At 39.4% G+C, this 23,321-nt stretch overlaps 1 protein-coding gene across 1 annotated transcript in view; it reads left to right on the plus strand.

The window, feature by feature from the left end:
* The first annotated feature begins 401 nt into the window (after positions 1 to 401).
* ROBO1 (roundabout guidance receptor 1) overlaps positions 402 to 23,321 on the plus strand; it is a 703,140-nt gene continuing 680,220 nt past the window's right edge. The window contains 1 exon segment of the mRNA XM_050332388.1: positions 402 to 465. The gene's annotated coding sequence lies outside the window, so the exon portion shown is untranslated.

Consider the following 23,321-nt stretch of genomic DNA (forward strand, 5'->3'; position numbering starts at 1 on the left):
CCCCCGCCCCGTCCCCCAGCCCGTGCCCGCCCCGGAGCCGGAGCCGCCGCTCGGCTTTGTGGCTGCAGGACCCGGGGGGCGCCGCCGCCGCCACTCGCGGCCGCTGCCGGGCTCTGCTCGTGTGCGATGCCGCCCGCTCCGCAGGGTAACGCAGACAGCGCGGCCGACAGAATTCCCCGCCGGAGAAGGATTTGATTTTTTTTTCCTCCCCACCCCCCCCTCCTCCAGGATCCTGATAACTGGGGAGAATCCGGTTTCCTCCTCCCTTTTTACTCGAAAGTCTGCTGAGCGGCTTGTCGACTTCAGCGCGCTTCCTCTCTCTTTCTCTCTCTCTCTCTCTCGCTCTCTCTCCCTCTCTCCATATAAATACGCGGAGCTCTGTCCTCGCTCTATGCAAAGAAAGTTGGGAAGGACTGCCTGGATGATGGAACCGCTAGTTTTCTGAGAGCCTTCTGACCCCGGAGGGTGAGTCCCCCCAAGTACCAGAGTAGCTGCCGGTGCCAGGGAAGGGGTGGCCTCTCCCCCGCTCCGCCGCGCCCGGGCACCGGCACCGGGAAAAGGCAACAGTTTCCCGGAGGCGCCGGGAGAGGTCACCGCGGGAGAAGGGATGCGAGAGTCGCGAGCGCGCAGGGATAGCGGTCCAACAAGTTTCTGTGCGGGTGCCGGCGCCGCGCGTACGGTCGGGAAAAGTTGCGTGGGGGCTCCGCGGGATGCGCTCCCCGCTCTTACCGCCGCCCCTTGGGCTGTGGGGGAGTCACTAACAAAGAAGTTTGACCGCTGAGCAGCCGGTGTTCCCTCGCCGTGCCCGCCGGCCCCGGGGCGATGTCGGGGTGCCTGTCCGGCTGTCCTGCCGCCGAGCGGGGTGGAGGTGTGTGTGTGGGGGGAAGATGCGGGATCCGCACCGCAACTTCTGGCGGGGCGGTCCCCGCAGCCGGGGCGAGCATCGCTGGCTTTGTTTTCGCCGCGCTTGCAGTAACCTTTTCCCTTCTGGCGGGGATGCCGCCGGCGAGGGAGCAGCGCTGCGGGGGGAAGCGCCCTCCTCTGCCCCCGCCGGCGCCCGATCCCCGGCGGGGCGGAGAGCGAAGTTCAGCGGGAGGGGGGTGATGTGTCTGTGCGTTTGTGTGTGTGTGTATATATATATGTGTATAAATACCCTCAGAAATGGCAAGCGCAGCGCGGGAGGGGGGACTGTGACAGCGCGTCCTCCAGCCCTGGGCGGGGGGAGCGCCCCTCTACGCGGGGGCGCTGAGGCGCTCGGAGGGGGATGCGCAGCCCCGCACAATGGAGGGCCCCCAGCACGGCGGAGGAGGAGGAGGAGGAGGAGGGAGGTCGTCTCCGGCTCCTCCGCTGCAGCAGCTGCTCCTGCTGCGGCACTGCCGCAGCCCCGCGCCGCCCCCGCCCCGCGGGGCAGCGCCCCCGCGGAGGATGCTCGGCCCGGCCGGCCAGGGGGTACCGCGCAACCGAGGGGGGAACCGGGCTGACACCCCCGGCCACCACCCGCTCCTTCAGTGCAGGGTCGGCACCAGGCGTGTTTCAGCACCTGAGTGTGAAGGTATTAAAAAAAAAAAAAAAAATAGAAGGGGAGAGAGAATAACGCGGAGGGAGAACGGCAAAACACGTGAGCTAAATTCAGGATGCAATTAAACTTACCTATGACACGATCAGAATCCGTTGGTTTTTTTTTGGTTTGTTTTTTTTTTTTCTTTTGGTAAAGGGTTAATTTTACAATTTTTTTTTCCTTCTTATGTTGACTGGGGCGTATTAAGGTTAATTAATGATTGATGACTCAAAAAAGGATTTAAATAGAGTCAAGGTGTTTTTCAATTTGATTTCACATTTTTGTTATAAAAAGGAGATTTTTAAGTTGCTGACGGTTCTGAGTACATAGAAGAACTTTAGAGGCGTTTCTTTTTGAGGTAAAAACGTTTTGTGGCATACCCACAGTTCAACTACATGAGGATAGAAGGGACAGTTCTCTGATCCTAGACCATTGTGTGGAGACATACTGAGGTTCAACTGAAAGGCAAGAACTGGCATTTGAGAAGATTTCTTATTAAGCTGAAGTTCACCCTCTTCACTAAAGGAAAAAGAAGCCTTTGTTGGATGCAGTTTGCAGACAAAACAGGTTAAGAATTCCCTGTTATATTATGGAGTAATAAGGCTGATGTCCAAACATTATGTCTTAGTTTTACTACATGCTCCTTCTCTACATTCACTTTATATTTGTCTGTATGAACGTTTTCTACTTACATCTTGCACTGCTGTACATTGCAGGGACGTTACACTGGTGTAAACAGGCCATAGGAGTGTAGAGATGTAGCTTTTGGTGATTAGGGGCAAGGAAAGAAGGCAGAAAGCTAATAAAATTATCCTAGTGCTTCTCAGAGTAGTTAATTGCTTTTCAGTCTTTCAGCAAACATGGTCAAACTTCTGAAAATTGTGTAGCAATTTTGTCCCAAGCCCCTGCAATAACAGATTCCTGCAAGCATTTTTGGTACCATGGCTGACGCTTGCCTAGAAGCTGCACTGATTTCCATAAGAATCCTCATAAAAACAAAGGATACCATTGTGGAAACGTGAAACAGCTTGTTTGTTGTTGATTGACTTTTTAGTTAGTGAAAGGAAAATTCAATCCTTTCCTCTTGCTTTCCTGAATCCTCAGGATTGAATATTGACCAGTTGAATATTGGAGAAACGGGGAGGACTCAACCAATTTTGCCACGAGGCATCCACAGGTGTCTTCATCAAGGCATAAACAAAGGTTTTTAAAGAGAACTAGATTCTTAATAAGATGGAAGGCTGTTTGAGTTCTGTTGCTTTCCTTTATCATGTTTATTTTGGGGGCTCTGTGTGTGTGATTGTTTGGTTTGGGTTTTTTTCCCACTTTATGGACTTTTCATATTGTCTCTGCTGTAATTGGATTTAGACCACAATAAGCAACATATTCCCCTTGGACCTTATACATATAAAGTATTTCCTTCAAGTAACTTTTCAGGGCACTATGGGCACATCTGAACTTTACTCTGAGCAACAGTCACGTGTGTTAGTCACAGGGGGCTCAGATTTTTCTGAGGAAACCATTGGAAATTTCAATGTATGCAGGGGAGCAAACGCAATGTGCTTTACTCATGTGTAAAGCATTAAGTAGAACTGAGAGTTGAGATCTGCCTTCTTCTGTCTGGATTTCCCTGACTTGTTTGCTGTGGCACGTGGTTAGGTATGAATTTAGCAGACTTGTATAGTTCAGCAGGTAAGTGTGTAAAAGAGGAGAGGGGAAAAAAAAGAAGGTTGGAGGAGGGAAGGGATTTATATTTGCTCGACCTTTTATGTGAGAGGAATTCCATGGGCTGTGATGTTTCTGGGGTGGGATCAGCTGGCAAGCAAATGAGTCCTTAGGTCAAAACTTAAAAATGAGCAGGAAACTTTGATTTTTCTTTGCCCAAATTTTGCACTTGCCCATCTGAGTGTGTTCTGTGTCATCAGAAACATGTAACAACCTTGTGTTGCTTTGCTTAGAGCCAGACATGGACTCTCAGGTAGCAGGCTGCAGCTGTAATGTGTTAAACCATCAGAGGCTACAAACCTGTGCTTGTGAAAGAGAGATGAATAATTTAATAGTGGGCTTAAACTTTACTTTTTCCACCATTATATTTTTTTTAGATACCATTTTCTGTGGTTTAGAATGCAAATTGTAATCTTTTTACCTATATAGTGAATGTCCTTGTACTAATATAATTCTGTATGTTCTTTTTACCTACATCTTCGTTAAAATATCATGAACTTTCCACATTTTGATCTCTTCTCTTGAGGAAAGTACTAGAATAATTGCATATAAATACTCAAGTTTCTTGCTAACGTTATTTGTGAGCACTTTGTTTTAACATGCATTAGGCAAGCCCTGTGGAAATATGAGTTCAGCACTTGGTTCTAGACTCAGGAGGAGCTTATGGTCTATTGTTTTTTCCATCTCTTTCTGTGTTCCATAACACCATAACTCGACCAATTTGAGTGGATTTGCACATGTATTTGCCTGTGTTGTAGGGATGCATGGTCTCAAGCTGTGCCAGGGGAGGTTTAGGTTAGATGTTAGGAAGAAATTCTTTACAGAGGGGGTAATCAGGCATTGGAATGGGCTGCCCAGGGAGGTGGTGGATTCTCCGTCCCTGGAGGTATTTAAGAAGTGACTGGGTGTGGCACTTAGTGCCATATTCTAGTAACTGTGGTGGTAGTGGATCAAGGGTTGGACTTTATCATCTCAGAGGTCCTTTCCAACCCATCTGATTCCATGATTCTATGAAAATGGCCTCTTCAAGAAAAGTTTAGACACTTCCAAATTTCTAGGTTCATCAAAGGGGGATACATCATAAAACAGAAGCATCAAGAGAATCATTGTGTGTTCTCCTCAGCAATTATCATAGAATCATAGAATCATAGAATAGATTGGGTTGGAAAAGACCTCCAAGATCATCAAGTTCAACCCCTGATCCAACTCTAATTACTATATCATGGCACTAAGGGCCATGTCCAATCTCTTTTTAAAAACCTCCAGGGATGGTGAATCCACCACCTCTCTGGGCAGGCTGTTCCAATGCCTGATCACCCTCTCTGTAAAGAATTTCTTCCTAACATCTAACCTAAACTTCCCCTGGCAGAGCTTGAGCCCATGTCCCCTTGTACTGTTGTTGGTTGCCTGGGAGAAGAGACCAACTCCACCTGGCTATAACTTCCCTTCAGGCAGCAGATTATAATAGGATAGCCTTTAAAAAAATAAATATATTTAAAAAATAATATATGTTTAAAAAATAAATAAATAAATAAGCTGTAGAAAGGGCAGGGAAAATGAATAACCCTAGAGCCCTTGAAAGAATTATAAAGCAAGTACACATACCTTGAGCATGTAGGTTAAACAGCACCATTAGGTTTCATAAAACTCAAGTAATCCTTACCCAGCACATAATGAAATGTTTCATCCAACCTACAAGAGACTTAATAGATTATCCTATGTTTCACCTGTAATACTCTGTCTAAACTACCCAGTCCATAAATCTTTCATTCCCTATCCATCCTCTAATCATCAGTCCCATCAGCCCTCTCTCATCATTGCCAATTTATAGTCTGCCAAACACATCAATCCTTTGCCTCAATTAAGTCTCTCTGTCCTCCAAACTTCTTTACTCATTAATCTGCCCTTGTCCACAGAGAGGTCCAAGTGTCTACCATCCTTCTGCCTCCTCTCTGTGACTTCCATAAGGGCATTTTTGTTTGTTTGTTTACAGTCCTGTATCACCCATTTCCAGGTCTGTCAAGTCATGTTTTCATACAGTAAATTTATTTCCCCAGGGATCCTCTGGCTTTCTTCTTTGTCATTAGTGAACACACTGAGTGTATTTGTCTTCTTTCCATACTCAACTCATCTCTTGCTCATGAGAGTAAGTTGATCCTTACACCATCAAAATGAGTGTGGCAGGAGAGAGAAAATGAGTTGACAGGCAACAGCAGTGTGGATTGGTAACCTCCTGGTTGTCCCCAGCTGAGGGGAGGTATTGCTAGTTCTGGTATGACTTCTCGGTTATACAGCTGGCTTCAGACAAATATCACGTGGTTAAAAGGTTAAAAATTGGTCTAAGGAGTGGGAACCAGAGCCCAGAAAGTCTGATATTTAGTCAAGTGCTCGAGTTCTTAGGCCACAGACTTTTCTTATGTGCTATTTGGGTCCCATAAATCATCCTTTTCTCCTTTCAGCGTGGCAGGGTAGGGATGGAAGATGTCACTTGCCTACCTGTCTTCCTTGAAGCTTCCTTGAACCACAACATTGAATAGTTGAAGTTAGGGCTGAGGAGGTATCAGAGACCTGAATAGAATCATCAGACCTGAATTTCTGGCAAGAGCGTAGCTGGAATGGAGGTCCCTTACTTCCAAATGAAACAATTCCCTCACAATATCTCATTCCTTCTTTTTCTCCTCAGTATTCTGAAGTAAAGTAGCTTCCATGGTTTTTATTGTAGTTCCTGCTGCCTGGATCTTCACCTGTCTCAGAACACAGGGCTTCCTTCCACCAAAGTGTGTCACTGAGTTCGAAAGTCCTTTCATCCTGATTCTCTGTTGCTGAGAGGGTCATCTAAATTCCTTAGGTGAGGAAGTTTTGCATCATCCCCATCCCTCCTGAGAAATTTTCAGGCTGAAGAAAGAAACACCTTAAGTAGCTTTTTCTATATCACTTGCTTCAATTTAGGGGAAATAATTCTTCATAAATTCCATCGTGTGTTCTGGATTTCCCCCTCACAGCCCCTGTATGACAGAAGAAATGGGGAGGCACGAAGAAAGAACTTTAATGTGCATTTTTGTTATTCCCCGTAACAATAAATCTGTTCTGCTCCTAAAAATGGCATTAGAAAGAATTTGACTCATTTGTTAAGTTAGGATTCACTTGCCAACAGTGATGATTTTTTCACACTAGCAAGTTTGCTGTAAAGGTGGCTCTATATTCAAAAAGAACCATAGTTGACTATGTGATCTAATATATCACAGTTCTATGCTTCTAGTATTTTGTGGGCCTGTTTGACATCAGACATGATTATCAATTAAATCTTTGGTTTGTTTTAATTTTTTGGGTTTTGTGGGTTTTTTTTTTAGCTCCTTTTTTTTCTTAAAGTAACTGTAGAAAGGTAATGGAAGAAATTTTGTTAATTCACACTTTTTTGGGGCCTGCAGTACATGCTAGAAAAAACCCCAAGGCTTAAGGAACTTCTTCAGTCTTCATTAAGATTTCTACACTCAAAATAAATTAGTGTTAGAAAGCGCCAAAAAAACCTGAACATGAAAGGTAAAGTGATCCTCTAAATAAATAAATAACATATAAACAATAAACATGTAAGCACAGATCACCTCACTACAGGAGGAGATTCGATGCATATGGTGCCGCCCCTGGCAAACATGGAAATCTAAACAAATTGCAGCAGTGTTTGTAACTTGCTCTTGTTCCAAGAATGCAAATACTTAAGAGTAGGATTTTACTCAGAACAGCTGGACAAAAAGAGTTGTAAACTCATTTTGATTCCTTATAAAACTTTCCCAACTTACTATACTTTTTCTAACTGCAATTCCTGCCACACCCAAATTAATATGTGAAGGTCAAATGCTGTTCTTTGCTCTCATTTGTCACCAGTGGTAGCTGTGACTCAGTTAAGTTACTCTTCAAGTTTATGCCTCAAATCCACCCCAGTTGTTTCAAGAATTTTTCTTACTGATAAATGCATTTAAGGGTATGACTTGAATCTTTGAACCCATAAGTGAGTTTTTATAGCTGACAACTGAAAAAAAAAAATCCTTACTGTGTTAAAAATCTAACAGGAAAATTAAACAAATCGTCTGAAGGCAGACAGGACTGCAGACAGTTCTAACTGAAATATTTAAATAAAATAAAGCCAACTTCAGTCCTCGGATAAGCCCCTGATGCAGCTAAGTATTTTTGGCTAATAACCCTGCGGAATGTTTTTCAAAACAAGAAAAAAACTGTTATTGAGAACATTTCCCCCATAAAGCCTAAGAAAAGTTAAATTGTATCACTGTTTCCCATATCATGGTACTGTAATCAAGTTTGGCTGCCCACAGTGATAAAATGAAGAGCTGAAAAAACTATTTCAAATAACTTCATAGATTGGGTGTGCTGTATATGGATGAAAGCAAGGCATGCTTTTGAACTATCTACATTCTGTTATGCAAAGATAGGAACACTTCCTCTTGGTGAAATAGGAGAGGAATGAGAGAATGGAAAGTATGGCAGAAGGAATTACAGGGTCCAAATATTCTTCATCTTGCATGGAGATCTGACACTGCAAGTTAATTTTATCTCTGTTTGCTGAAGTCTATGTGTACATGTGTATAAGCCTGTGTGTGTTAGTAAACCTCATCTCAGAAAACAGCCCTGGTAAGGAGAGGACCACCATATGAATAATGTATATCTAAATAATGACAATGACTAGATGGTAAGCAAAACCAAGAGGCTTCTAAGCCTCTTCTTTTCCTCTTCTAAGAGGAAATGAGGACGTTTTCCAAAATTTTACAGCCATGGTGGAATGATGGATGTTACATCATCTGAGTTGTGTTTGACACATTACCCAAACCAGGATTTTAATTTTCTGGTTCCTAAATCATATGTAGCATAAGTGGTGTTTGTCTACCCTTGAAGCATTATCTCAGCTGAAAAAGATCAAAAAAATACTTTAATTGAAAGAACAGAGCTCTGTCCAAAACATTTCCACTTGAGAAATATATATACATTTCAAGACTGAAAGTTTTGTAAGGTGTAAGGTGCAAAGTTTAGCTCTGGGACATGTTTTGACATGGTGAGGTTTGTTTTCATCTTAAAAGTTCTGGTAACTAATAAAATGTACCAAGCATGAATGGCTAAGAGCAGGACAGATATTTTCATACCTTACCATACTTAAATATCATCTACATTCAGCCTTACTTGATTAGGGAGGGGTGTTATGTTTCTATCAGTAGCTTATGTAATTAAAATATTTTTGCTTATGTTGCATGTAGATTTCCAATGTGTGATTTCTGTTTTTTTTTTTTTTTATTTTTAATTTCTCATATTATGTTCATAAAATGAACAACCATCCTGATTGTGAACTTTTTTTTCAAATAAGTATTAATTCTTTCAAAATCTTTACTAGGAGAAATTTGAAGTAGGTGGTCTGAATGGTTTTCTCTGGGGGCCATAACTCCTCCCTCAATACCATTCCTTAAGTTCATGTGTGACAGAGTGAATGTGCAACTACACAACAAATAGTCCATTCACATTGACAACATAGTTCACAACTGTATTTCTGTAAAAAAGATGTATTTAAATATTTCAACCTCTTTTTAAGGAAAGGCTATCTTAAATCTGCTAGACTAGATTTTTACTGCTATTAATTTGTTTATTACCTGAGGTATCAGATCTATATATATTTGTAAGGGAAAAGTGCCTACAGGCTCAAAGTGGCTCCCTAATTTTTCACTGATGGAAAGCAACCCCCCTTGGTTATTTTGGGAAAACTCATAATGGGTATGCATTCACTTCACCTGATAAATTACTTCAAGTGCAAATACAATGTTTCTGTTGTACCTATTCCCATTGATTTTGTGCCAATGAAACGATTTCACTTTATGCAGCTCACAGCAATAAGCAGCACTTTAAGAGATGAAACCAGGTGAAACCGATCTTGATCTATGCCAAGATATGCAGAATACTGCAAAGAAAAATGCATCAATTTTGCTGTGACACTTTTTGTAAGGCTGCACAGTTCATAATCTGCTGTTGCTCAAGTGCCCTCCATGCCCAGCGTCACCCAGCTCTGACTAATGAGACCACGAGTTCTGTGCTAATCGACAGAGATCAAAAGAGGCAGTGGCTGTAACCTTGCATTGATCCAGGGAGAGCCCAGCCATAGGTGGATGTGGATGATATTATTCAGAATGTTTTTTCTGACAACAGGAACCAAGTGTGAATCCTACAGCTCTTCTGCTCATCTGCTTATCGTCACAGATCAAGACATTTAGAAGGGAAATCTGTATATTTTAGGAATAGCAGAATAATGCAGATTTCTTCTCACTGACCTCTGTACGACACTGCAATGCATTTTGAATCTCAGACTACACACGTCTTCTTGTCCTGATGTCAGGAATAACCTATAATAAAGACAAGCAATAAATATTTATTGCACTTTGGTACAAGGCAGTACTGCTGTTTTCTACTAAGATGATCATGGATGACTCTAAAATTCTTTCTGGATTTATTCTTACTGTAATACAACATGTTGCTCTGGAGAGTGGTCCAAACCCTCACACATCTCTGGGAAGACAGAAAAATTTCTGCTGACCTCAGTTACTGAGATTTTCATTGATTCTTGGTTGAGCTACAGTAACAAGAAGCATGAAAGACTAAATATTTAGAATAACAAGGCAATATAAAATAACACAGCACATTTCCTGTTGGGGCTACCACAAGCATATTGACCCTACTCTTTGCATCCCATCAAGTTCAAGGCTTCTGTCTGAATATCCTGGGAGTTTAATGTCTTCGGTCAAGGAGAAACAGAAATTTGTCAAGCTCTGTAGGTGATGTCTGTGTCTTTCTGGCCTGGTGGAATGTGCTACAGTAAAACCTCTGTAAGAGACAAGACCTTCTAGGGGCATGTGCAAAAACATTATGAACATGATTGCCTGAAGAGTTAGGAACCAACATTTACCTGCATCTTCCTTTCTGAATACAGCACTCCTCTTTGTTGGAGCCTTGTCTAGGTTGATTACACAACAGAGAGCGGGTTTGTCTGTTTTCAGCCTGTCTTTTAGTCATCAGAGAGAAATTCCATTGTGACAGCAGCTAGTTAAACCCAATCAGAAGACAGTAATATGCTGCTGTGCTTAGTACTGTATATGTTCCTTGGGTGGATGCCATTCCAGAGGCTGGTACCTCAGTCTGTACCAGGGAGGAGGAAAGGAATGCGTGGCAGGTTCCAGCTCTTCCTTGAATGTCCTCCTTTTTTGCTACGGCTATTCTCTGGCAGGTAAGATGGATCAGTTGGACTAAAGCCATGTCTCCTTGTAGCCTTGCTTGTCTGCAGAAGATACAGCTGCTTCTTTGTTTCCACTGTGCTGCACTAAATAGTGACTGGACTTGACCCAACTGAAGTCTCTAAAAATAGTTTCAGTAGTGAATGACCTTAATCTTTTTGTGGCAGTGAGTTGGCAATAGTTATATGCAGGTGAACTGATAGAAGCTCTGATGTGGGGGCTTTGTAGTTCTTGAGTTTTCTTAGGGAAAATTGAAACTTTGAAATCTCTAGGTCTGTTCTATCTCAACTATATTTCAGGGAAAAACACGGAATTAGGAATATTAATATCTTAGAAGAGAGGAGATAAGCTACAAATTACTACTCTGTTCCAGGTAGCTTTATCCTTCTGTCAAAGACAAACATGCTCTAGAAATCTAAATATAATATGAAAGACATGATTTGTAACTAAGCCCACATCACACTTTCAGGATAAACGGGAACAAAATAAGAGAATGAAATGTACCTCAAGTGAGATTCTTCCTTTTCATTTTTTTTTTTAAGATTTTTATTTTTGTTGTTACAAGACTTCCTGTCCCAGTTTTGCCTTTTCAGCACTTTCTGACAACAGACCATCCTTCACGTTTGAATGAGCCTGTTGTTGTAGGTGACATTGGAACACTAGTTGGAAATTCAGTTCCTGAGCCTGCTCCTCCCTCTAGTGGAACAGATACTCTTCTCATCAGTAATTAAGGAGAAAAATGAAGGAAACACATAACCTTGCCAATGTATGTTCCTTCTTCTCAATGGCTTCTTAAAATGGCTCAAAAACTTGAATGGATAAGAGCTGCTTCTACAAAGCAGCTAAAACAACTTAAATGCTGCTCCACCTGGGCCACCTGCTGGCTGGAGCCCCTGCTGGAGTGCAGGAGTGAGGTGCCTGTTTTGCTCTGCTTTGTTTGAGAGCCTTTGGTGCCAGGGAATACTCTGGGGGTGTGACAGCTGATCATGTGTCTGTAACAGAGATGTGGAACCCATCTCCATGACTCTGCTTCAGCAGTAGTACCTTTTTTAATTGGTTTGTACTAATCATCTTGAGTAAAATGATTGTATTTCAGAAGTAAAATGACCATATCAGTCCTTTTCAGTGTGCTTCTAGATTAAAAAAACCAAACAAACAGAAAACCAAAAAAAAACCCCCACCCAAAACAACAAACTGTGTAATTGTTTGTGTAAAGTATTAAAAATGAGCTCAGGAAAGGCAATATCAAGTATTGCATAACCCATTTTTCTGTTAATCTTATATGGGTTCAAACATAGCATTTCTGTTTGTTTAGCAATAAACTACTGATAAAAAATAGAGGAGATTTGCTGTGAGAATGGAGAATGTGCACTTGCTTTAGGTTCATATAATGAATGTAATTTAAAGAAAAAAACAAAGCTGGGTGTACAGTTGCATTATTACCCACCAGCAATTTTCAGTTGTTTCCATGAAAAGTCTTTGAATAATACATAAAGCATTTGAAGAGATGGATCTGAAGGCCTGTTACTTGCCTGGCTCAGCAGTGGCTGGCAAACACTCATTTGTGACACTGAAGCCTCTTCCCACACCTTCATGGCTAATATCTGTCTACAGCTTTCCTTAGACAGTTGGAGACTAAAGGTTATCACAGAATTAAAGACTCAAAAATGTCTGTGTATGTTAATGCATTCAATAATACGCTGTATTTTCCTAATACCACATGATTTTGAAATGTTAGTGTCTTTTTCAGCTAATTACACGTGTTACAATTTTTTTATTATCTTACATAGTAGTAACACAGTAAATAAACACCAGCATGGTGGTTTCAACCTGTAACTAAAGAACCTAATTTTGTTTTTTTCTAGGTTAGCAGGAATATATTCACTAGAAATAGATCATCAAGAAACACCAAGGATCTAGATTCTCTAGATCAGCAAAAACAGCACAAACAGGAAAAAAAAGTTTGAATGTTCCTGAATTTGGCTCATGCCTTTAAAGTTTGTTCTGAGCTTTTGGAATACCAACTTTTAAGGCATGAACATAAAGGTAATAAATAGGAAAGGTATTGCACAGTACTTTGTGAATGTTTCCTTAAGTATCTTTTTCTTTAAGTGGTATATGATTTATGGAGTCTGCCTGTGTGAGTTGTACCTCCCACCAGTAGCTTCTCCACAAGGAGAAAGAACAGCTTATTGCAGCTGTCAGCTAATGAAATGACTCCTGCAGTTCAAGTAGTTGCAGCTTTGGGCTGAAAACCGTGGTTCTGACATTTTTGGCAATGTACACTGATGTCCTGTGGCAGAGGGCTTTTGTTTTGCTGTGATGTACAACTGCTGCAGTGCGCAAAGACCATGAGGACTGGAGTATCAGAAATCATTTTATCATTAATCTGCTGTTAATGTTTTTGCTGAGAATCGGAAAGTCTGCCAAATTTGTGCAGAACATAATCTTTCAGGTCAGTGCAATTTCAGCATGTATGATTACTTTCTTAAAATGCTAAGCTTAAAAAAAAAAAAAAAAAAGGTAGTGAGAAGGAGCTGAGATTGCCTTTACAGAGATCACTTATCCATGTTGGAGCTTCGGCTGTCTGGGCACAGGAGGAAATATCTTCCATATGATATTAGTACTTCTATTTGTAAGGCCTTTGGGTCAAGGGTTGTATCATCTTGAAGGTATGCTTCCCTCAAATTTTTTTTAAATTAGCAAGTCCAAATATCATGCAAATGAATGGATAAAGCAGCTGGAAATAGTCTTATTCATTATTGTACAGTTTATGGCTGTGCATGTAACTCAAAAAGACACCATGACAATCCTAGCATTTATACCTTATTTCTCTGAGTGCAAATTCACCTACAGACCTCTTATTGCAGTCTAACTGGAGGGCTGGTGAATAATCTCAGCATGGTTGAGCAGCAAATGTTGGAGGATAATTGGATCTACAGGCTAAGATAGTATGAATGTGAAAAGTCTGGTAGGAAAGATTGATAGGCAGTTATTTTACGTCGTGTTTGAGATCCACTTTTTGTTTGTAATTTTATGTGAAAGATAAGTTGCCTTTAAAAGTTTAAAATTATAAGTTTTGATTCAAATGGAAGATTGAGGTTAATGTTCCCTAAATAATGTCTTTGTAGTCATAAGCTGGTGAGCAGAGCGTGCTGAAGAGTCCATTCAATAAAGCTTATAAGCCTTTAATTAAATTGTGAAGCCATTTATGCGATGCTTTAAAAGTGGATCTTTGAATGTAAACTTGAGACATGAGGTTGAGGATACTCAAGCATTGTAAGTCCTACAGAAACAGCACACTTGCTTATAGCAGTCTTTTCCCTCTCAAGTGAGATTTTAATGAATTATTGTATATTAAAAGAAAAAGGAAAAAATACAGCTGAAGAGCTCAGGGTGCATTCTGGCCTTTGTCATCTTTCTACAACACTGCTAGTGGTTTGTTGGGGTTTTTTTTTGTTTGGGTTTTTTTGTGTGTTTTTTTTTTTTTTGTTTGGTTTGGTTTTTTTTAGTAAGGATAACAGGCAAGTGCTGCTGCAGTAAGTCCTTAATAATATTATTATTATTATTATACCTTTGTCCCTTGTCTGTCCATTTAGTCTCCTCTTGGTAAGAAATCTGTTCTTTTATTATTGTTTATCTTAGGTGTCCTAACAGGTCAGGGTAGGATACATTCTGCTTGCTTCTTTGCAAAGTTATTTTGTTGAAGCCACAGTCTTTAAGATAAAACTTGTCTAAGAGGAGGGGACTCAATCACACTGTTCTTTAGGATGGGCTTCACAGTGGTGTTGGCCAACATAGGTATAATTCCAATTATACCTATAATTGGAATAATTTTAAATTTCCTCTTCTCACATGCTTCAAATAGATAAAGACAAAACATTTGAGCAATTACCATGACAGTCATTCTCTGTAGCTAATCTTGGAATCTGCTGTCTGACTCTTCAGTTCAATTTGCTAGTGAGACTGGGGTCTCAAAGATATCCAAGTTCCTACCAGTAGCAGAGGAGGAGAGGGAGGGAGACCCAAATTAATGTCCAGATTACCACAATATTTCTCTATTTTTTTAGTCTTACTGAATGACTGAGCAGTGTGTGCTTCTTGCCTAATGAGAAGCAAGCTGCTCCAGATCAATCCCAGATCCTTTCCTAGTTTGTCCCTCTGAGCAACTTTGGCATGTGCTGGTGGGAAATTGGGAAATGTGGAGTTGACCTGATGATGTGCACCATTTTCCACTCTAACTGGAAGGAAGGGGAATGAATTGTAACTGGCATTGTTGTAATGGAACTGGAGAAGGGATTTAGGACCTGAATCTGTAGGAAAGGAGGTTTCACAGCACAAGTTTTTCATTGCAGTCATCCACAGGGCCCGCCTTTACATTTTGCAGAAGCAGCTGAATGGCACAATATTCAAAGGGAGAAAAAGCTATCCATAGTAGTTCCTGAAAATGTGAGAACATTCCCTAGATTTACTGTCTTGAAACAAATCCATGAATTGGCTGTTGCTTTGTTCCTCACAAATGTAGCTACTAAATCTCTCCAGTCCAATAAAAGAATTCTTATGAAATAATTTTTGTTCTGGGTTTGATAAACTATGTGGGACTGAATAAAATGAGACGTATTTAGCCTTTATTACCAGAAGAAGGGAGAATTAGTATGTCTTTAGCTGTTATCATTCATTCTTAGTATTTTAAATGAGTAGTGCAAAACACATAAAGGTGATATTTTTACTTTAATAGACATATTTAGCAGCTGGCTCTGAATCCTGTGCTGTAGCTGCAGATAAATGGCAAAAATTTTGAGCAGTCTGATGTAGAATATTATACTTCTTTTGCCTGCCATAGAAACTTTTCTTTTACTAGTGTTTAAAAAAAAGAAAAAAAAGATAAAGTTTGAGATGGAACTATATACTTCCACCTCTATAATTATGGTCCGTACATTTCAATTCCAGGAGATTTCAGTGTTGTTCCTTCCAGGTTTCAAAATAAAAAGCTCAAAATACTTCAAACTGTTGAAATTGTTAGTCATGAATAAGATTTAGAGAATATGAGAGAGGGAAAATGAGCTTCAGCCTAACTTTGAATTCCTGAGGCAGTAACCTGGGATTCAATTCTTGGTTTCAGCCTCACCCATTACACACTAATTGGCACCCAGGACTTTCTCCTTTCTGGGAATTTAATTAACCTGTGGCTGAAGGACTCCTGTTGAAAAATGTATAATCCATAATTCCCTACTGTTGTACAGCACTGTCATGGAAAAGGCCTAAGCGAGTTTGGTACTGTTCCTTGGTGTTTCACAAATCTCTGCCACATTAGTAATCCAAAGGTGATTCAAAAGGCCTGCAGCAAACTCACTTGAGTTTACAGAAAAAATTTGGTTTCCAGTTGGATGTTAATTGCCATTTTGCTTTCAGGCTTGTCAAGCAACAACCTCCCCTCACTGCATACACTTGTAGTACTCACTGATACTCCCAGTCTGTTGTAAAAGTACCATCTGCAGGGTTATGGAATCTTCAGTCTAATGAAAAGCTAATAGTTGTGTGTGGGGTTTTATTTTGTTTTATTGTGGAATTTTTTGGGGTTTTTTTTGGTTGGTTTGGTTGGTTGGTTTTTTTCCCTCCAAGAATTAAAAGTCATTACACTGCATTAGAAAATGATCCTGTAGAACTGATGTGTTAGAACCGAATTAAGTGAAAGTCTGGAGACAAATATCTGTACGCAGAAATTGTAGCTGGATGGTTCAGTTCACTTACAAGCAAAACATATCAGTGTGATAAAAATCTGCCAGGTATGGGCAATCCCCTAATAAACATCCTGCCCACTAATCAGTATAGGCAAATTTGGTTGGTTTTTTTTTTTTTTTTTTTTAAATTTTCCTGCATAGCATCTTTCCTGTCTTGCCTACGCTTACCCACAACCGTGGCAAACAGTGCTACTGAGTCAGCTTGCCATCATGAAGCCTGATACAAATCTGTACAACTACACGTGCCCAAGGACAACAGTTGCAGGTCCAGCTCTTTTGTCTGGAGGTTGAACTGAGCACTGTTATGTGCAGTCCAACAGACCACAAAAATTTAAGACATACTAGTGAGAACTCGTATGGCTTTGAGCACGATCAGAAGGAAAGTAATGCTGTCACAGATGTAGAAGGATGTGTTACATGTTTGACGGAGGCTAAATTTTTAGATTTTGTTCATTTTGAGGGACAAATTTTGAGAAAACTCAGTGCCACCAAAGACGTGATGATAGTGTCTGGCACCATGATTACCGTGATGTAAAGGCCCATTCCTTGTGCAAAGCGGTTATGGATAACAGTCTGCTGATTTCCATTGATCTCTCTGGAAACAGATCAGTAAGGATGAACAGTTTTCATGAAAAGAGGGTGATAATTGCATTTTTCCACATATGAAGAAGTTGTCCTATTTCTTTTTTTTTTTTTTGGTGGTGTGGTCTTGAGAACTGACTGCTGGAGTTCACAGAAAGAATTGCAGAAAATAAGATAACTGAAAAATTAAAAAAAAATAGAAAAAAGACACAGCAACATAGATTAAAAATTAAAGGCGTACCAGTCAACACTGGACATATACAATGAATATATTAAGCAAATTTAATGGAAAAAAAATTAAAAACCAGTCAGCTCTTTCTGTGCTTCATAAACAATTGAAATGTTTATCTTTGAGGGCAAAAAATATAAAAAGCTGGTGTACCGTAAGTGGAAAAATCAAATTGACTTTGAGTTTATAATTATTGAAATTTATAATTGTTTTCAGTGTGACAAAATGATGAGCACTGTTTGTAGCAGCAAAAACATATAATTTCTAACTTCTCAGCTGAAAGAAGTCACTCTCATTATATGCAAGTTAACAGCTGCTAATCAGAATACTGGAGTTTACATGAGGGATGTTGAAAGACATCATAGTTATTATAATTAGTGCTGAAAGAATAGAAAATAAATAAGTAATCCCATTATCTGTATTGACAGAAATGAAAAATCTTAGACTAAATTATTCCTGTTTTCCAAGTTTAAAATGAGTAAGTGTGGCAATCGATTACTTCTTTTTGCATTCCCTCTGTTGTACCACCAGCCTTATTGATTGGTTTCAATTAATGTATGCCAACAAGTAAATTAACGTAGCACCTGAGGCAGAATTCTCTGGTGGTTCATGTACACTGACTTCTTAGCATTCTTGCTGTTTTAACTCCTACTGAGCATATTGCTGGGAGCTACAATATTTTTCAGTCTGGACACGGACATTACCCATGGCTTTAATGACAGGTCATTTACAGCAAACCCATGTTTCACTGCAGAGATGTCTCTTTAAGTGACATCTTATCAATGGCAATTCAATTAGTCAGCCTTAAGACTTTGAGATATATCTCACACTGTGTCACACAACACTGGCTGCTTTGCATTTTAAATGTTAGCTTTTGTCATTGCCCTGCTCCTTTGGTATACATAAAAAAAAATGCATCTTCAGTGCAATTCTTCATTCAGAACTTTGCAGAAAACATTTTCCATGTTAAAAGCAACTGCCTTCCTTCCCAACAATGCTGTCAGCTGAAGAGACCTGTGGACTTGTACTGTGGACAGGAGCTTTTCAAAGCTGGTGCTCACCCTATCAACATATCCCACTTGTCACTGATTGCTACTGCAATATAAATTGGGAGATGATGCATATATACATATATAAATCCCACTGTGGAGTACACAGTCTGTAGTAGAGGCAGAAAAACAAGCTATTTTAAGGTAGCAGAGTATCAGAGAATTCAAAGCCAGGTCTTGGTTTTTCTGAGGTGCTTACTCAATGAAGATATTCTACTAAGACATGGCCTTACTCTGCAGCAGCCAACTGAACTCCTTAGGGAGTCTTTAAGAAGAAGGTGCTTTCTAGGGTGCCCACTATAGCAACAGTGCAATTACATTTTTCGTTCTTCAAAGTAAAGTCATGGATGTGCTCAACATACACTACTGAGTATGCAAAAAAATAAAGCAAAGGAGATGTGTTCACGAGTTGTGCTGTGTAAAACCCTGAGCAACAGAGCACACTTAAAAATGGAATACTTTTCAGTTACCAAGCGCTCTAGATGCTTACTGCAAACTGTCTGGTGGGAAATGAGCAACACACCCGAGTTTAAAAAGAAATCCAAATGTTTGCTGGTTGTAATTGAGCAAAGGGTCTTCTAAACTAACAGAGAAATCTTGAATAGCAGGCATTTTGTCTCCCTAAATTGTGTCTTCTAACTTTGCTGCTGTGTGAGTGAGAATAAGTAAATACAGAAGCCCTTCTTCCCCTGTATTATATGAGAAAAATTATGTTTCTCAGTCTTTTCAGTAATAATGAAATGTTTTGTGAGTCTGTACTTTCTTATTTCTAAATGAGTATTTTCACACAGTCGTCTTCAAGTCTACTGTTGTAGAGTCAAAGAATCCTGATTTAAAGCTGTTTTTTCCATAGTTGCTGAAAAATAAAACACACTTGTTATTTACATGGAGAAAGTATTGACAAGGCAAATCAACTGGCATATTTGGCAAGACTGTAAGCTAAATGTACACAGATAGTTTCCCTGATAAGCTACGTGGCATTACCAACATGTTTAACACACAACATTTATTTTACCAGTGCAACATCTAATTCAGTATTCAGAATTCCATGCTAATGAACAATTTTATCTAGTTTCAAATTATTGAATCGCTATTTTGAGACCGAATTTTAATGGAGGAAAAAATTGTATGATAAGGTTCATTAAAAGGTTTTAAAATTTAATTAGACTGAAGTTTAAAAAAAAAATACTGGGCAAATTAATCCTGATAGAGCTGTGCTGTTTTGTAGTAAACAAAGAAAATGAATTCATAAAGAAAACAGATAAATTATATCCACCATTTTATGGTAGAAATGTTTTGGGGGTTTTGATGTTAGTAATACATACATGTTTATGTGCATATGCGTGTGGGCTGAGATATGTGTATGTATTTTCAGGGCACATCTTTGTTAGTGTGTTGGTTTGAATCAAGAGCATGCTTTTGAAGTGCATATTTTTCTTCCTTTCTTATTGAGCTTTGGTTGATGTCATGTGGAGCTTTTGCAGTGCCTCAACTTGATTCCTTTCAGATGAAACTAGGATTCAGATTTGGAAGATTTAGCACACTCCAGGAGTGTAACTAATGCACTCCAGCTGCAAATGGGCATTCAGTCCAGAGGGCCAGACTAGAGTTAATCTGAAATGAAAAGCCTTGAAAGGTGTATATTATAGACACGTGTTGTCAGCATCAACTGTTTCTCTCTACAGGGTTGCCACTATCCATCTACAAACCATCTGCTAACCTAGAAATGGTCTTTGAATTCTTCTATGTTCTTTATTTTATTTTTTGTTTATTTGTTTTATTTATGGCTCTCTGTAAAGGATAAGACACTGTTCCTACACAAGCATAGCAGGCACTGCTGTAGCAAAGCACAGTCTATACATGTATTCAGTGAGATAGCCAGTTATAACAGCTTCACTGCTCTATAATATTAGTATATTGCAAAACCTGCATGATCCCTCAGCAGAAGCTCACTTCTCTGGCCTGAGCTCTCTCTTCCCTCTGCCACTGGCTTTTAAACCCTTATCCTGAAGTTTGTATAGGTTAATTATGCAGGTTGCTTTACAATTCTACTAAGATAGTTGGATGCTGTTGGAGTACGTATGAGATGACAGCCCTGAAGTTCACCCATATGAGCTCAATCCCTTGCTCCACAGTATAATTTCAAATATGGATAATATTTCCTATTATTACAGTGAGAAATGTTATGAATTTAAAAGCAGTTATAAGTGTGAGTTGCTTTGAGAGCATTTCTGAGATGTGGCAGGTTCTTCACATTTGCACATGCACAAAGTTTAAAACACCACTGTGCTCCCTTCATGTCCCTCTAAAGCAGTTGGGTTTGTTACTGCTCTGTTCAACAATGCTTCGCTCTTATGCATTTGATTAAAAGTGAACCACTGGGGAATATTAGCCCACATGACAAAATCATCATGTAGTTTGGCAGAAGCACAGCACAGTTGACAGAGCTTGCTTAGGGAGAGCCCCAGGACAGAGCTAGCAGAGGGAATAAATTCACCTTTGACCAGAAGAAAAAGCAATGCCTTTTGGATGGAGAATTAAAGCCTTGCTATAAAACGTTCCATCTGCTCCAGCACCAAACATTCAAATGCTTGCCACAGGAGCATTGAAATCTGAGCTTTTCAGAAATGTATAATAAATTATACTGTTGTTTGTATCCTTAAAATGAAACTATTCAGCTACTCTCGTATTCTGAAAAACCCAACTGCAAGCTTAACTTGATCTGTGTAAAGGGTAACCTGGTGGGCCTCTGCAGTAGGAGAAAATATTTCTTATTACTTTGTCTGATTCTCTAATTAAAGTTGTAGGAGCATGTACTCCTCTAGTTTTGGATATCTGGTTCAGGATAAGGTAACCATTTAAAACAAAAATTTCACTATTTTCCAAAACCAAGATTTTTCAAAATTCACAACTTTACTTTATCAAAGAACATGAATTTATTTAAATTTAGTGACTTTCATTTGTCACGCTGTCTCATTTTGTAGTCAGTATTTTGGGGTAACATGACATTACAGTGTTGTGACTTTCTATTTGGAATTTGATTTAGTGTTATTTTCTGAGACAATTTATAGATATACTTGCTTAGGGTTTGGTTTTTGCATGGTTTTCTTCTCTTGTTCCTATGAATAGGAAATATGAAAACCAGACAAGAAGGATGACATGCTGTTAAAAAGCAATACAGGATAAACCAGCAGTGTATTGGCAGGCAGAATCAGCAGCCAGAGGCAGTGTAATGAGAAAACACTGCTTTCATACAATAGGAGGAAAGAACTTTTTCCTGCTGTTTTTTTTTTTCTTCTCTCTCTCTCTTGTCCAAATCATAGGCCTTTAAATGACATGAAATCAGTTTCCTTCATTGCAGCTTTCTAGGATGTATTTTGCCTATAAACTTCATTTTGTGACTTTGAATTGTTCAAATGGAGCCATGAAAACCTCTGGCTTTCGGTCTTCTGTAAGACCACTTAGAAAGGAAAACATTGGCATGCCAGAACCATAAAGCTGAATATCTGTGGGGGATTCTACTGAATGACTTAACCTGAATGAATCCCCACTTAATCTCTATCTAGTCATGAGCTAAAGGGATACATCTCAGGAGAAAGATGGTTTATGAAACAAAAGCCTCAGCACCAGAGTATGTACATTAAGACACGTGTGTCGTATTTCATGTTTAATTTAATCAAGATGTTCAATAGTGGTAGTACAAGATAAAAATACACTAGTTTTAGCCAGAGAAGTTTCTGGAAGTGATCGTGTGTATATGTCATTTTGTCTTCCAATAATATATTCTCCCAATAATATAGGTCTCCCAAGTTGCTTTTCTCAATGCTTGTTGAGCAAAAGAATAGTTTTCGTAACAAAATAGTTCATGAAATCTGATCATGATTTGTGAAATTCTTTTCCATCGATTGATCCATCCATCCATCCATCCACCAATCTCAGATGATTAGCTTGCTAGAACTACAGGACCATTACAAGTTTAAGAAAACCCAACCACAAAATAAACAAACAGACAAAAAACCCCAGTTAAAGTAGAAAAAGTAGTTTGGCTAAATGGGTATTTTTGAAGTCCACTTGATGGCCATATATATTGCAGGAGCTATACCATAGTATGCTTTATTTTCTAAATGTTTAGCATTTCTATCTTGCATCAGAAATGTGTGTGTTTTTTCTCTTTGTGATATTCACAAGAATTAGAAACTGTACTGCTGTGGAAGTAAATCTAAACAAATAAGTAGCTGAGTAACTGTATAAACATTCACTTCAGTTAGTGCAATACACATTCTCACATCATTTTTGAAACAAATCTGGAAATATTTTCAATTTAGACAGTAAGTTCTCTCAGAAAATCAGTTAAATGTTGAAAAATGTTCACTTTGGAAAAGAAAAAAATCACAGACTACAGCAAAAGGTATAAAAAACTGGCTTATTTGTGCTAGAACATGAAAATGAAGACATGCGTCTGTATTTCTGACAAAAAGAATTTTTCATCTAAATAGGGAAACTTACCAATAAGTATGCAAATAAGATGAAGCTGAGGAAAAAAATCTTTTAAAAATCCCCTCAACTTTGCCTTTGCAGAGGTTTTATCTGAATAGAAAATTTCTATCTTACATATAGGATCTAGCCTTCTTTGTTGTGTTTTGAAAAATAATAATATATGAAAATATTTTACCTCTTCCCCTTCTTTTCCCCTTATTCTTCATATTCAGCTAAACTGCTAATTTTCTTAATAAGGGATTCCATTTGGGGCCATGCTCTGCCAAGCTGTGTTTTGCACAGCATTCTTTCTACAATGTGATTCTATGAACCATGGTGTCTGGACTAAAAGAAAAACTTACGTGATGAAAAGAATGGAACCCAGATAGAGAATATAATCTGTTGAAGACAGAAGAGACAGGAGTCATAGAAACTAAATGAATGTTGTTCCGAGTTAAATTCTGGTTAGGATTTAAAAAAATAATAATAGAAATGTACCAAGAGGACCTGAATTTCTTGCACTTTCAAGTTCTGTTAAGGAGGATGTGTCACAGTCATATCCTATAGCGCTCTGCTGTTGGCTGGATAACCCACACATGTATGACATCAGATAGTGCAGATTCTGTTTCTGGCAAAAGCCAGAAGAAATTTGAGAGTGAATCAGACCTCTCTTAATGTGGGCTC

The sequence above is a fragment of the Myiozetetes cayanensis genome, unplaced genomic scaffold (genome assembly GCF_022539395.1).
Source record: "Myiozetetes cayanensis isolate MyiCay16 unplaced genomic scaffold, myiCay2020 scf5-8, whole genome shotgun sequence".
NCBI classification, from domain to species: domain Eukaryota; kingdom Metazoa; phylum Chordata; class Aves; order Passeriformes; family Tyrannidae; genus Myiozetetes; species Myiozetetes cayanensis.